The sequence below is a fragment of the Castanea sativa genome, chromosome 8 (genome assembly GCF_040712315.1).
Source record: "Castanea sativa cultivar Marrone di Chiusa Pesio chromosome 8, ASM4071231v1".
Classification (NCBI taxonomy): domain Eukaryota; kingdom Viridiplantae; phylum Streptophyta; class Magnoliopsida; order Fagales; family Fagaceae; genus Castanea; species Castanea sativa.
In genome coordinates, this window is record NC_134020.1 from 28702668 (window position 1) to 28718011 (window position 15344).

The 15344-nt window shown below is 31.6% G+C and overlaps 1 pseudogene; it reads left to right on the forward strand.

Annotated features, from left to right (window-relative positions):
• The first annotated feature begins 7656 nt into the window (after positions 1 to 7656).
• On the forward strand, positions 7657 to 9306 carry LOC142607360 (tropinone reductase homolog At5g06060-like; annotated as a pseudogene).
• Positions 9307 to 15344: the final 6038 nt, after the last annotated feature.

The window sequence follows — 15344 nt, forward strand, 5'->3', positions numbered from 1 at the left end:
GTTAGAAGCAATCAAATACAGATAAATAGAGAGAGGGAAAGAGAGAGTACAGTGATCTATTCTAGTACTATACTGCTTGTTATTTTTGTCGCCAGTCTTTGTCAAACTGGCTGGTCGTGATGAAGATTTCGTTGGAGTACGAGGCCTGCTTCTAGATTTATGATCTGTAACTTCCTGGAAGTTCTACAATATAATATAAATTTTGAGCCAGAGGACAAATAGCCTCAAACTTCGTCATGGTAGAATTAGACTACGCACGTTTATGTGAATATATATACTACCATTTAACTTTTGTTTGGTAAGGATATGATAGAAGATATAAGAATGACGGCAAAGGGAGAGAATAAAAAAGATATTAGATTTTCATCGTATATATGGGTTTGATCAGAGGGATAGTTAAGTAATATAGGATGAAAAATGCTTATACAAATCATTTGTTTGGTTAAGAAGAAGAATGAAATGAAATAAATTATAATTTGCATCAGTTTATTATAATGTCCTTGCTATGTATAAGAATCCTCATCTTTTTTTTTTTTTTTCATAAATTTTTCTTTTTACTTGAAGACTTACTTTAACATGAACATGCAAATAGAATATTGTATGATTTAATTAGCAAATGAATTTTCACAAGCATATTTCATATTCGTTATGACTTGTTTTAAGTTTAGTTGAAATTGATACCATTTTAGTTTATCCTACCTATTCAGTGATTTCTTATTTTATACTCTATTTAGAAACTCAAATTTTGATTTTTGCATTTATTGAATCTATATTATTATTTATTTTTAAATTTATTTTTCATTGGTTTTTTTTTTTTATATATTTTATATTTAAGCTCGAAATTTGATTTTACATTAATTGAATCTATATTATTAATTTGATTTTTTTCATTAATTCGATTTAAATTTTTTTTCAATAAAATGTCTACCTGTTTGCACTTTTTTACAAAATCTATTGGGATTTCCCCTATCATGTTCTTTATAGACTTAATATCATTACTTTATTATAAATTTTAATCTTGTTATAGGTATAAAAAAAAACATAAAAAAAAACCAAAACAATAAAATAAGATAATAACATGAGGGGCAGAATAGTGAGTTCAGTACACCTTAACTTTTCCCCCAACCATCTCATCCAATTTTGGGGGAGGGATTTTGGTGGGTCCAGTGAAAATGTTACCCATCCCCCTTTCATTTCTCCCTCCACTTTTTTCCAATCATACGGAAGAAAACTTCAACCCCATTTTTCCACTCTTCTTTTTCTAACCTTTAAATCCTTTTCTTTTATGGTAACAAAGTCAAAAACTAGAAGAGAATTTCTCTAGTTGAAAAATTACTAGTGGGGAATGGAAAAATTATATGGTATTTATGGTGGACTATGTCACTCTTACCTAGTTGAGTGATGTGATTTAATATTCTACTAAAAGATTTTCACTTGTTTAAATTAGTTGAGTAAGAATATATTTTTAAAAAAAAATTAAAGAGAGATTGACTTCCTTGCCTAACACAAGATAATCCAAAAAAAAAAGAGTTTGTAGATTAAGGGAAAATATACCTTGTTATGGATATACATATTAGTCCTCTCACTCACAATTGGTGGGCCCCACTCAACTCTGAGAGAGAGGACTCATATACCCATAACAGGTTATACCTCCTCATAGATTAACTTTCAAAACCATTGTAAAAATACCCCAATAACTTAGTAGACAGCTCATGGACTTTATTACACCAACTCTAAAACCTGGATTTCTTTTAAATGACCTGTTTGCTACACGTCGGAATCTCTAGGATACCAATGCAAGATGGTGAACAAGGAATTTTGTGGTTTTAAATAAAATCAAATTCTTTATGTTCTTGGTTACATATATGTCACAAGGGTGAAAATCCAAGAAGTAGATCAATATCAAGATCAAACCATGAAAGGGTGTTTAAGGCTAAGCAAAGCTCTACTCAAGAATGACTCTTTGGTTTTTATTAATGGTGCTGGGTCATAGATTAAGTCCGGTTAATTAATTCAATTACCCAAGTTGATTGATTAGGTTAAATTACATGCAAATTGTAGAGGCACACACAAATCACCGAATAAATGCAGCAGAAATTAAATTTGACATGATAATTTGTTGACTAAGGGGTAAAACCTCTCACAAGAAAAAAAACACTACTGGATAATTTTCAAGTCACCACTCTCAAGAATCACTAATTAAGATTAACAAATTTTAACTCTTCTTTAAATTTCTCAGCAATTATCATAGATTTAGAAAATTCTTTACGGAGATTTTCACAGGCATCAATAAGATCAACTGAAACAATAATGTCATTTTTATTCAAATCATTACAAATATAAGCAGACAGACACTTAAAATTATCCATGATAGTAAGGATCAAGGATCTCACTCAAGAGTTAATCTAATCAGAGTGAACCTGCTCTGATACCACTTATTTGTTCTATTTAGACTCCTTAAACCAGATTGTTTAATTTAATATATTAGCTAAGTAATTACTTATGTTAATTATTAAGATCTAGGTTAAATAATAACAAATCATATCACGCACAGCAGTGAAAAGTAAATAACACTACGATATGATGATCTAAAAAAACCAATAAAACGAATCGTTTCAAGGTAAAAACCTAGGGAGGATTTGATTAAGTAATCCTTAAGGTAAAGTAAATCCACTATAAGAGAATTGAAGTTTTTATAATTAGATTTAACCCTAAATCTATTGTTACTTTAAGTAGTAACTTACTAACATGACCATGTGCAAGTTTCGAATTTACGAACTCTTTCTCTCGGATTTACTGCAACACAAGCACTCATGCTTGTGATTTTGAGATCCCACTCAAAGGTTTCAGATCACCCCCAGTTGTTGATCTTTGTAGTAGCAACTAGGTTCTACCACCACTTAATTGTAGATCTTGCTTCGGTAGACACTTATGTGGTTAGAAGGTATAAAACCTCTTAAATCTCACAAAGAGTAACACATAAGTCTTCTAAAAAGTATGAAAAACGTAGCTAGGGTTTCCCTTAAAAACGTAAATAGATACATTGAATGTAATTGATATTTTTCTATTTAGCTAAGAGGCATGAGATAGTTTTGCTCATATATTAATATCTTAAAAAGATGACACCATTTTGTCGAAGGTTGAATAGACTGCGTATATTTTCTTAAATTACTTGATGGGGATAGATTGCAATTACGGGTACTCATAAATAAATACAATAGATGATTTCTATTATTATAATTATAATTATTTATTGTTTTTAAATAAGTGAATGAAGTAGATGTGTGAGTGGTTTCAATTCGTAACTTACACTAAAAGATTATTTTCAAGTATTAAAGTAAGAGTACTGGTTAATTAGTCTGTTTCTGATATTGAAACTTATCAGTTAGCAGTTTAGCACCACCTTTTATCTTAATTCCTTGATATTCTCCTTTCAGTGGCTGGAATTATTAAAATGTAATACAATATAGTTATATATAATTTTTACTTAAGCCATGTATAGTATGGGTATAATTCCAGTATATAGTATATTAAAGTCAAACCAAATCAAAATTAAAATTAAAATTAACTTTTATTTTTTGTCTAATTTTGTGCAAAGTATCCATTTTTTTAAAAATTAAAATTTTGGTGCCAATTGATCCATTCATAACACTTGCCTCAAAAGTGAGATAATTACCCCACTCACTTATGTAAAACCACCTCATCATCACTACTCTTGAATGTTTTTGTGTATAAGCATGAGTTACAACCTAGAAATATATTAAAATAAAAGCACAACCAGATTCTAAATTAACTTCTAATTACCTATAAAAAAATTCTAATTATAGTCTAATTGGCATCAAGTGTCAATTAATTAATTAATTAAAAAAATTGTTTCCAAATTACTCATTCATAATATTCAATATGAAAGTTAAGTTTACCATTTCTCTCACCTAGGTAAGGCCACTTCGTCATCACCACTGTCGAATATTTTTGTGCGTAAGGATAGGTTACAACATAGTTTTATTGATACCAGAATTTGAGAAAAGGAAGATGATTTTGGCAAGACATTTTTTAATTTCAATTTTTACACTTTGGCATTTTTAATGCTCACGCGCGACAAAATTTGGTACCATTTAACATAGCCCAGATCTTCAATTTCTATACATATATATATCTTACGCATTTAAATATACATCCTCAATTAATTGTTAATCAGAAACGCAAAAGTCGTAAATTTTTTCTTAAAATAACGTCAGATTTTTTAAGATACATTTTTTTTTTTGAGAAATAATTTTTTAAGATACTTTAGTAATCAAGGTATGACAATGCTTAATTTTCTGATATGGTCATACACTTACTGGATCGCCTTCTTTGTTTTTGAAACATAATCATCTCAATGGTTGATTAATTCCAGCGTTCCCATTCAACGTTTCTTTGCCAACGTAACTTTGGCCATTTTTGTAATAATGACAGTATATATTATAAACAATATAAGTACGAATTGACAGCCAAATCCTAGGTAAGAGTTATCCCTGACAAATGGTTTGTTGGTTGTTTACAACTTAGTTTTCCAACTGGTACCATGTAGCTCTAGATCTCTGCATGCCATGTGGAAGCTCAAGATAAATAATTAAGATGTCATCCGTGAGATAATTTTATTGGGAAAATGTTGGTATCGTCATTTACCTATGGAAAAAGAGGGAAAAGAAATAGAAAAATTAAAACATAAAAATAAACATAGGAACCTAGATCCGATGATTCAAGATATATATTAATGGGGGTTAAGGCTCCGTTTGGGAGTTCATAAGAGAATGGAATGGAATTGAATGATCATAAGGGAATGGAAAGAAATGGAATGGAATGGAATGTATTTAAGTAAGGGAAAAGAATGAAAAAAAAAATAGAATGAAATAGAATTAAGTAACCTTGATTGGATGTTTTAAAATAAAGAAATGGAAATGAATGGAATGTAAGTAAGCTTGTTTGAGAGCAACATAGAGGGAATGGAATGAAATTATTTTATGACAATATTACTATTTGATATCTATTTTAAAATAAAAATGTTGAATATATAGGGGTATTTTGGGAGTTTTAGTAAAAAAATCATTAAATTTAATTCCATTTCCTCACATTCCCTCCCAATTTTGGGAGAATGAAAATTTGAAATTTTAAGGGAATAGAGAGGAATAAGTGTTCCCTTTTACCCATTCCATTCCCTCTCATTTAAACTCCCAAATAAGGGAATGAACTTTTCATTCCCTCCATTAAAACTCCCAAACAAGGGAAGGAAAGAATATTCTAAAACTATTCTTTTCCATTCCATTCCATTCCATTTCCTCCTCCCAAACGAGGCCAGCATGCTTCTAAATAACTTAGATACCATGTAAGAATTGGTGAGAAGTGACTCTAAAACTATATTAAATAAAAAAACATAACTTTGATACCATGATAAAGTGTATGAGAAAATATTGAAAAGAATATATATATATATATATATATATATATATATATATATGTAGAGATAGAGAGAGAGAGAGAGAGAGAGAGAGAGAGAGAGGAATTAAAATGGTTTGGCCTTAGTGGCTTAAATCTATAACAAATAATCCTTGATGGTAACATTTTTATTATTAAATCTATGTATAGTAATAAATCTATTGGGGGCATTTATAGTAGGCTAAATCCTAAATTATCTATAAACAAACCCAAAACTACAACGCTACTTGCATTACAAGTAGGATTAGGCCTATAATAGACTCAAACCTTGACTATGATAGGACCTTTCTATTTTTTTTTTTTTTTGGGTGCTAATGTGAGGGTTTTTTGGCTGACGTGAGTGTCCAAGACTTCTATAGCACTTGACTAATCCCTCAAGTTTGTGTAGTCTCCCGTTCCATTTACAAGGTTGGCCCAAGGCCTCAATTAAAAAGAGACCCATTTTTTATGACAAAAGTTTTTTTTAATAAAAATAAATGGTTATTCACTATTTTTTTCCACCTCTAACAAGGTCTCAAAAATATTAGATTAATAAAAAACAAATGCAATTGAAACCTTAAACTGTTTGATTTTTCCCCCGGATAAATGTGTTGAATCATCAATGATGATTAATTTCTGCTCATTGCTTGAGATTTTAATTTTGTAAACCAATATATTATATGGTAGATTGTCAACATTAGTCACTTAATCTCCCATATGGCCATGCACCAAACAGTCTCTATCTCTCTTTTAACATCAAAGTAAAAATTGAAAATTAGAATACAGCTTAGTTTCACATAGCCACCAAATTTCCACATTTCTTTTTGTTAAATTTAATACTTAAATTATGATATTTGATTCTCTATATGAAATTAACCTTGATTTGGTTAGTTAATTTAACAATTTATGTATTCATCAAATTAACATGGATTTGATTAGTATTAAAGAAATTTATCAATTCATCATCAAATTAACATGGTTTTGATAAGTATTAAAGAAATTATTTAATTGATATTTAAATATAAAAGGCTCCACTTAAATTTATTATCTTAGGTCTTAAATTATATTGAGTCAGTTTTGCTCATGTAAGGGGCAATTTCAAGAAAGAATCCCTTAAGGCGACCAAAAGGTGTTAGTTAAGAAACTTAAACCTCAAATTTTATAAGCGACATGAGACCCAAAAATCACTAGACCAATCCCTTTGAATTAGAATTAAACTTTTGATATATTTAACAATGAGCAAGATGAAAGTGACAATCATTAAAGATAAAAAAGATACTTTTGCTTGTATTCTGATTGTGCCAAATCACGGTGGATGATTCTAAGGAATTCTCATTGTCAGCCACTTTCCTGGTAATGCTAATGATAATATGTTAGTTAAGAAACTTAAACCTCAAAATAAATAAATAAAATAAATGAAAATGATAGGTTTCACCAACATGAATTCCCTACAGTTACATAGATCAATCGTGGGACATGTTTGAATTAATTGCAAACGATTAAAAAAAAAAAGCGCATGCACATAATAATGGCCTAAACACATAATTATTTTAGTAAAATAAACATATTCTACTATATTATTATTATTTTTATTAATTTAAGTGTTACAAGTGATAAAAAGGTGATTCAAGGGTTTCTCTTTATAGAAAACTAGACAGTATGAATGAACTATAAAACATTTGATTTCCTTCTATTTTCCTTGGTAACAATATATTCCATTGTATAGAACAAGAAGATGAAGAGCCAAATTAAAGGTCATGTCATTGCAATTAAATAAGTGTTGTTAAACCAAAATATATAAGGACAAAGAGAAACAACAAGGAATCATATGCTGTTCTTGTAAAACGCGCTTTCCTACGTAGGCAATTTGCTTTGTATTCTTGTTCAAATGTTTTTGTAGTACATCCAAATGAAAAATTAGACATTTATGTTAAGGTAGATGACAGAATAGAAAAAAAGAAAAAGAAAAAGAAAATTTTCATGTTTCGTGTGAGTTGGGTATTGTCTTCTTGACCTTTGTTTTACTCTAAAGAATGAAAATACATTGATGTCGTGAGATAGCATATAGAAATGCCACTAAATTCAAAAGCTTACGTTAATGGATTTAGACTTAAGTTTTGTTATATTATTCTTCATTGGTTAACTAACCACACCATTCATTCCAACACAGTTGGTTCTTTTGTTTGTTTGAAGTGGAAAAGCATGGCTTTGGCAGATAGTAGATGGTCTCTAAAGGGAATGAGCACTCTTGTAACTGGTGGAATACTAGAGGAATCGGGTTATTTTCCATCTCATTTTTCTGTTTCTTTATTTGTTTATTATCAGTTATGCCTATTGTGGAAGAGATGGCAAAACTAGGAGTAATGGTGCATACTTGTTCTCATAATGAAGCTGAGCTTAGTGGGTACTTAAAGGATTGGGAAGGTAAAGGCTTTGTAGTTACTGGTTCAGACTGTCTAAAGCTCAACGAGAGAGGCTAATGGAGACTGTCTCCTCAATATTTAATGGAAAGCTCAACATCCTTGTGAGTTGCCGCTCATCCCATTTATGTAGCTTAATTTGGAGACACCGTTCTTCATTAGTGTTTTTCAGTTTTTCTTTTTACAAAATTTTTCTGTTTGATTTATGATTATTATAATTATTACTGATCTCCTAGATGTTGATATACTGATTGATTTACCGTGTGACCCAGTTGGTCCAATTAAGAATTAACATTATAATGTGGTGAGCAAAAAAAAAAAAAAAAGAAGATGCATTTCCTTAATGTATTAGAGAACCCAATTTGAGTAATCTTAGATGTTAGTTTTTCAATAATATGATATTTGAAGTAGTACTCAGGAACTCCATTACAACTATTCTTAAGGTACTTAATTCAATTTTTGGAGTAGATTAATAATGCTGGGACAAATATAAGGAAACCAACAGTTGAGTACTCAGCCGAAGAATACTATATTCGGAATCTACTTTGAATCTGTTTACCACCTTTGCCAACAAGCACACCCCCCCCCCCCCCCCCCTTGAAAGCTTCTGGAGCAGGAAGCATTGTATTTATGTCGTCTGTTGCTGGAGTGGTGTCATTAAAAAACATGTCTGTTTATGGAGCAACTAAAGGTATGTAAACATATGATCTAATCTTCAGGAAATGAAATAAAAATTGAAAAAAGTACAAACTCTTATAATTATCTGAGCCTCTATTACTATTTTCCTAAGGAAAAGAGTATTATTGTGTCTACTTCACAGTTTGTGATAATTATCTCACTTTACATTTTTCAGGAGCAATGAATCAGTTCACAAAGAATTTGGCATGCGAGTGGGTGAAAGACAATATCAGGACCAATGCTGTTGCTTGCACCATGGTACATCAAAACATCTCTTGTGGAAAATGTAATTTTCTTTTACCTCAATCAATTTGCTTTGAATTGAAGGAACCCCAATTTCAATCTCTAATCAAACCAACCAGTTTGTTTGGTGATTAGTCCACTGGTCACATATGGATATGGTCATTATCAAATGTACTTTTTGAGATGAAGAAGTACATATATATGTCCATGATCAACATCGTGATGTGATTTCCTAGGACTTGCATGTGGTCTAGTATCAGACAAACTATATATGCGATCCTTGTTATTTTGGCAACTTACATATGTCATATTTTTTCCCAGGTGCTCAAGAATAAAGAATATTTGGAAGAGGTCATTTCTCGCAATCCATTGAAGCGCTTAGGGGATCTAGAGGAGGTCTTATCTTTGGTAGCATTCCTGTGCATGCCAGCATCATCTTATATCACTGGCCAGATTATTTGCGTTGATGGCGGGACTGTCTGTCAACGGCTTCAACCCAAGTCGTGACTAGAGGCAACAATTTTGTGACACTACTGCTATGCTTAACTTCACTGGATTTTTTCGAACCTGGTCTTAAACTTATCATGGTCCCAACTTTTGCTTTCAATTAGAAACCTCCAGTTTTGTAATAATGATATCTTTCTATTACATATTTACTCATTTACAATTGGTATATGTACCAAGAAAGTGACAATATTACCTAACTGTGCCTTGTTCAGCACTAATTAACTGGGCAATATTTGGGACATTGTAAATGCGTTCATGCTTGATGTTGGGTGCAATAATCGGTAATTCCAGATTAAAAAATGTAACTTCTGAATTTCAAGACAAATTGAATTTGTGGGATACTGAATGCTGGTCAATCATGCATGAAGATGATACTGAATTTTTTATAATATGACAAGATTTAATATTGATGTTCATCAATTCATATGATCATACTTTCAAAAATCATAATTTTCATGTTCATCCACTACAACAAAATGTATTTTTAGTGACGAAAAAATTCACCACTAAAAGTCTAGTTTTTCGTCACTAAGAACTTTTAGCGACGAAATTGGACTTTTAGTGACGAAACTCATTTCATCGCTGAAACTCCGTCACTAAAAGTCCGATTTGTTTTAAAAAAAAACTTTTAGCAACGAAAACGTTTTGTCGCTAAATGTTTTCCTCGCTAAAAACACTATTCAGTGACGAAAGTATTTCATCACTAAAAACACTTTAATTTATTAAATCATATTTAGTGACGAATAATTTTGTCACTAAAACTATGTTCGGGTACATATAGTGACAAAAAAGTTCGCCACTAAAACTATTTTTAAGAAAATTTAGGCACATATAGCGACGAAAATTTTCGTCACTAAAACCATTTCTTACAAAATTTTGCTACATTTAGCGACGAAATATTTCGTCACAAAAACAATTTTTTGTTGCTATATTTGTGACGAAAAAATTCGTCGCTAAAACTTATTTTCAGTTTTTATTTTTTTGATGACTTTGATATTAACTTGTAACCTGTCATTACATTACTAAAACCTCACATTTGAATAATACATTTATTTTAACAACACATTTATAAAAAAAGATCTATATATTTCACAAGTAAAAAATAAAACAAGAATCCAATTCAAACTCCTTCCATACAATAATTTTTTGCAACACATACAATAACTCAAGATGTTTTATAACAATACAAAAGTGTAGTATAATATAATTAGAAACTAACGGAAGATGTTCTCATATGTCTTCAAGTAATGCCAAAAGTAAATCCCATAAAAGCTACCAATAAGAAATCTGCACAAATATAAAAACAATACTACATTAAAATCGTAAAGTAAAAATATTAAATATGTTATAAGAAACATTTCTAACAATGCATTAAGAGTAGTCACACTAATGAATTAAAATCACAACTCCTAATATATAAGTTGTAGAAAGCAAATATAGATTTTCAACTATAATATAATACAATTAGTAATTAGTTTCAAATAATGCATAAAAAAAGTAGTCACACCATGTAGTGCGGGTCAATTGCTAAAATAAAGTACTAACCAATAAGTGTTTTAACTTGAAGATGAACCACCCCCATAGGTAAGAGCGTCATCATAACCCTTGCTCCTCAAAAAGTTAAGAATATTCTTTTGGACCTCTTTTTGCTTAGCTCGTGCCTCTTGCTCCCTAACTCGCTCCTCTTGGTCCCTAGCTCTTGCCTTTTTGAGCTCAATTATCTCATTTTACTAGCCATTGGATATACTCCACCGAGGAACTAGATGAGGCAGTGGTTACTAAAGAAGAGGAAGGTCTCATGCCAAGTTCTTTTACAATACCGGACTTCTTCTTAAAAACTAAGTTTGAGATCTCCTCTTGTGTAAGGGGAATTGCATTAGGATCTTGACAATGATCCTCTTACACTTTGAGAATAATTTCCTATCATTTGAAAGAGAGAAAGAAACAAATAATCACAACATTAATACTACATATGTTATAGCTTTACAAACATGATAGGGATGGAATGATACACCTACATATGTCGCTACGGCCTCATGATGTATCCACAAATATGTATTTGGATTGAAATGAACATCTTCGAAGATTTTTGCTAATTCAGGAACTTAACCGCCATTATTATTTGTCTGATTAATTAACATTGGAGTGTTAGATAGATATAGTTAATTAATCACAAAATGTAATATATTGAGGTTTAAGAAAATGAAAAAACATGCACTTCCTCATCAACCCTAACAGCACGTGCCTTTGTTTCGCATCTATGTTTGCCTGAAATTTTCTTCCTATTTTCAGAGTTCTTTCTTGATTTTTCCTAATAAAGAACATTCAAGATATTTATTAAATCATGAATAAAATAGTATACATTTACTTCATCTAAGTATTAAGCTAATCATTTGACATCATAATATAGTAAATATTGAATAATAATAATATACGCATAAATAATTTACCAGCCAATTCTTATTGGTCCATTTCCCATCAATGAGTCCAGTCCACTGCTCAAGTGTGGCATTCTTTGGCGGGTGGCTTCTTGCATAGTTAGCACCATGAGATTGTACGAGCTTTTTATAAGTTTGATGCAACTTGTTGAAGCTACAACTCAATAATCTTCTACATTTTGTATTTAATGCTTTCATTACCAAGTTAGAATCTCCTTGTAGCTCAAACTGATCATGTAAAATGAAGTGTATATGTATTATAAAAATATGCTTATATGAATTTAATATGCTTAGTGACAACAAAGACGAGTTAGATGTTATCAATGTAAATTTACCGCTATATTTTGAAGCACCACATCTCTAGTAGCAACATCAACACTTTTCCAATTTTTCACGTTGTAATTAGACAAATTACTTCGCACTTGTATGCCAATTTGATTGACAAGCTTGCACGCATTCTTTCCAACAGGAGCATCAGACTCTGCAGCTATAAGTACTGGCAACTTACCACCTTTTTCAACAAGTGCTCGTACTGCTATACCACGTGTTGTTCCACGGGTATTTAAGCTAGCAGATACTATTTAAACATTATCAATGTTAAATTAAGTGAAGTATAATCTTAATAGTAAAGACAGGGTGTAGTTACAATTAAGTATGTTCTATGTAATTACCAGTTGTGCTAGTTAATGCGTCGGTAGCCTGCGCCTTGCACTAGAATAACTTTGGGCGAGAAGATTTGCTTCAGGAGGTGTTTCCGTAGATTGGACTACCGGAATAGATGCCTCACATCGCGAGCGTGTAAGCCATCCTGATGCTAGTTGTAACTAATAAACATACATATAATGGAACAACAAAGTTATTACAAATAATGGAACAACAAAGTTATTATCATCTATTGTACCCTATGGAACATCTATTGTACCTTATGGATTATAGAATTAGATGACTCATCATCATTGCCATCGTCACCAATAGGTGGTACATAATCATCATCTACCATAATACTAGCTCTACTTCTTTTCCCTTTTGTACAATTGGACCGAGCAGAATCCTTTAGAGGAGTTGAGATGTGCTTCAATCCCAAAGCATCGATTCTCTCTTGGTTTTGCTCCATTCTATCCAATCTTGCCATCTCATACCTTGGTATATTATGAGCGTATTTGACTTTTTTGGGGATTTTTTGAAACTATGTATTGACATGAAAACTAAGTACAATTGCTACTAACTTAACATCATAGTCTACACCATTATCCATATCAAGCAATTCACAAGTACTAAATTTAAACACAATTACTACTAACTCAACACAACAAATAACCACATCAATATCTATATATCAAGTTCAAGATAAGCACAAAATTTTAAAACAATTGCTACTTAGACAAGCATAAAACTTTAAGACAAGCATAGAACATTTAAGATAATTATTATGAACTCTACATATCATAATCCATATCAAGATCAACATCAGGTATGTCATGCTTTTCATTTTGATTAGCATCTCCTGAAGTTCTACCTTCAAGAACAACCTCAGTTTCAATATCACACATACAATACTCAATAATATTGTCCTTAACATTGACAGAGACAATATCAACAATCGCTTCTTGTTAAAATGCGTCACTATCTTCTGTATTATCATTGGATTCTCCACCCCTGACTTCCGGGACATCAAACACTCCCTTATGTTGGATGGATTGCACAATTTCCAAGGTTCACCCAATTTGGTATCTTGAAAGTAGAAAACTTGTCTCGCTTGACTAAGAAGTATAAAATGGTCATTTTCATACCATCGACTTGTAACATCAATGCTTGTGTAGTGTGCATCGGTTCTTATCGTTCTCCTTCAACCATTGGTACCATTATCGTTCTCCAATTCCCAAATTTTGCACATATGACCATAAAAGTTGTGCATTTCTCCCTCATGGTCCCCTTCGATACATACACCACTGTTTTGGGTTACACGACGATTGTCTAGGTTCCTTATATGGAACTTTACACCATTGACCATACAAACTGTGTACTCCTTCACATGCGGTTTAGGACCATTTGCTAATGACCATAATTGTTTAGTAGCTTATGGTGACTCGTTAACTTTCAGTCTATTTATCTATAATGACATACAACAAGTGATATTAATTAGTAATAAGCAATGACGAAACTATTTAAATGTTTAATTTTTATTACTGTGTAATTAAATTTCAAATGTCTTACATGTTCTTTGAACCACTTGAGAAACTCTTGTCGTTGGGTTTGAGTTATGGCTTCACCAGTAGGATTATGCAACGTGCTTTTGTGTTCACTGTTAAAAATAAGGTAATTTATTTTCAACTAAGCATTGTAGATAATATTCAAAACTTAATCAAACAATACATATATATGAAATCACATACTTTAAATAAGACTCAAGCTCAAGACTATTGTACAACAAGTACCAATGAGTAGTATCAAGCAATGCATGAGACAAGTTGCCATCATTCCGTCTACCATCTGTAGGTTGGGCAGTCTGTGAAAAAACTATCAATTCTTCGCTAGATTCACCATTTCTTTCTCTTCGATTATGCACAGTTTCGATTCCATTAATATACAAAGACCAATTGTTAATATATTCTTTGAGAATGTAAGCCTCTACAATCGAACCTTTTGGTTGAGCTCGATTGGAAACGTATCTTTTCAATTTTCCAAGGAACCTACGAGGAAAAAATATGCACATTATGTGATTTTATACCACATGGGAAAGATGCAATTGATGGATGCATCAAAGGATTTAATTACCTTTCAATTTGGTACATCCACCGATATTGTACCGGGCCTCCTAAAATTGCTTCTCAAGGCAAGTGAACAGCAAGGTGGACCATAACATCAAAGAATGCTGGAAGAAAGAACCTCTCAAGCTTGCATAGTATAAGAACTATACGTTCTTCTAATTTCTCCAATTAACTCCGCTTTAGGGTCCTTGAGCATAAGTCTTGGAAGAAATTGCCCAACTCAAACAATACAATACTAATGTTTTTATGTGCAAACCCTTGCAACCTAATTGGAAGAATTCGTTGTAGTAGTACATGACAGTTGTGGCTTTTCAAACTAGATAATCCATCATTTTTTGCATTCACTGACCTTGATATGTTGGTTGCATAGCCATCCGGATACTTGACCGATTTAAAAAGTCATAGAAACCACCCTTTTCATTCGGGCTTAATGAAAAGAAAGCCCTAGGCTTGTCATATGATCCATCAGGACGTTGTTTCAAATGCAACGTATGCCTTAAGTTCATATTTTGTAAGTCTATCTGTGCCTTGTCAGTGTCCTTGTTTTTCCCCTTAATGCCCAACAAAGTCCTGTAAGTACTCTCACTAATGTTCTTCTCCACATGCATGACATCAATATTTTGCTTAAGTTTCTTATTTTTTCAATATGGAAGCTTGTACAAAATACTTACCTTTGACTAATTTGGCTCCCCAGTGAGTTGTCTCTTCTTGTTACTTGAATGCTTTCCTAAAATTATATTTGGCATTCTATCTAGCTGCTCTTGTATCTTTTCCACTTGTAACTCTAAAGATTTCTTCCGTTTCTCCGATAAATCATTATGCAACCAACTATGTCT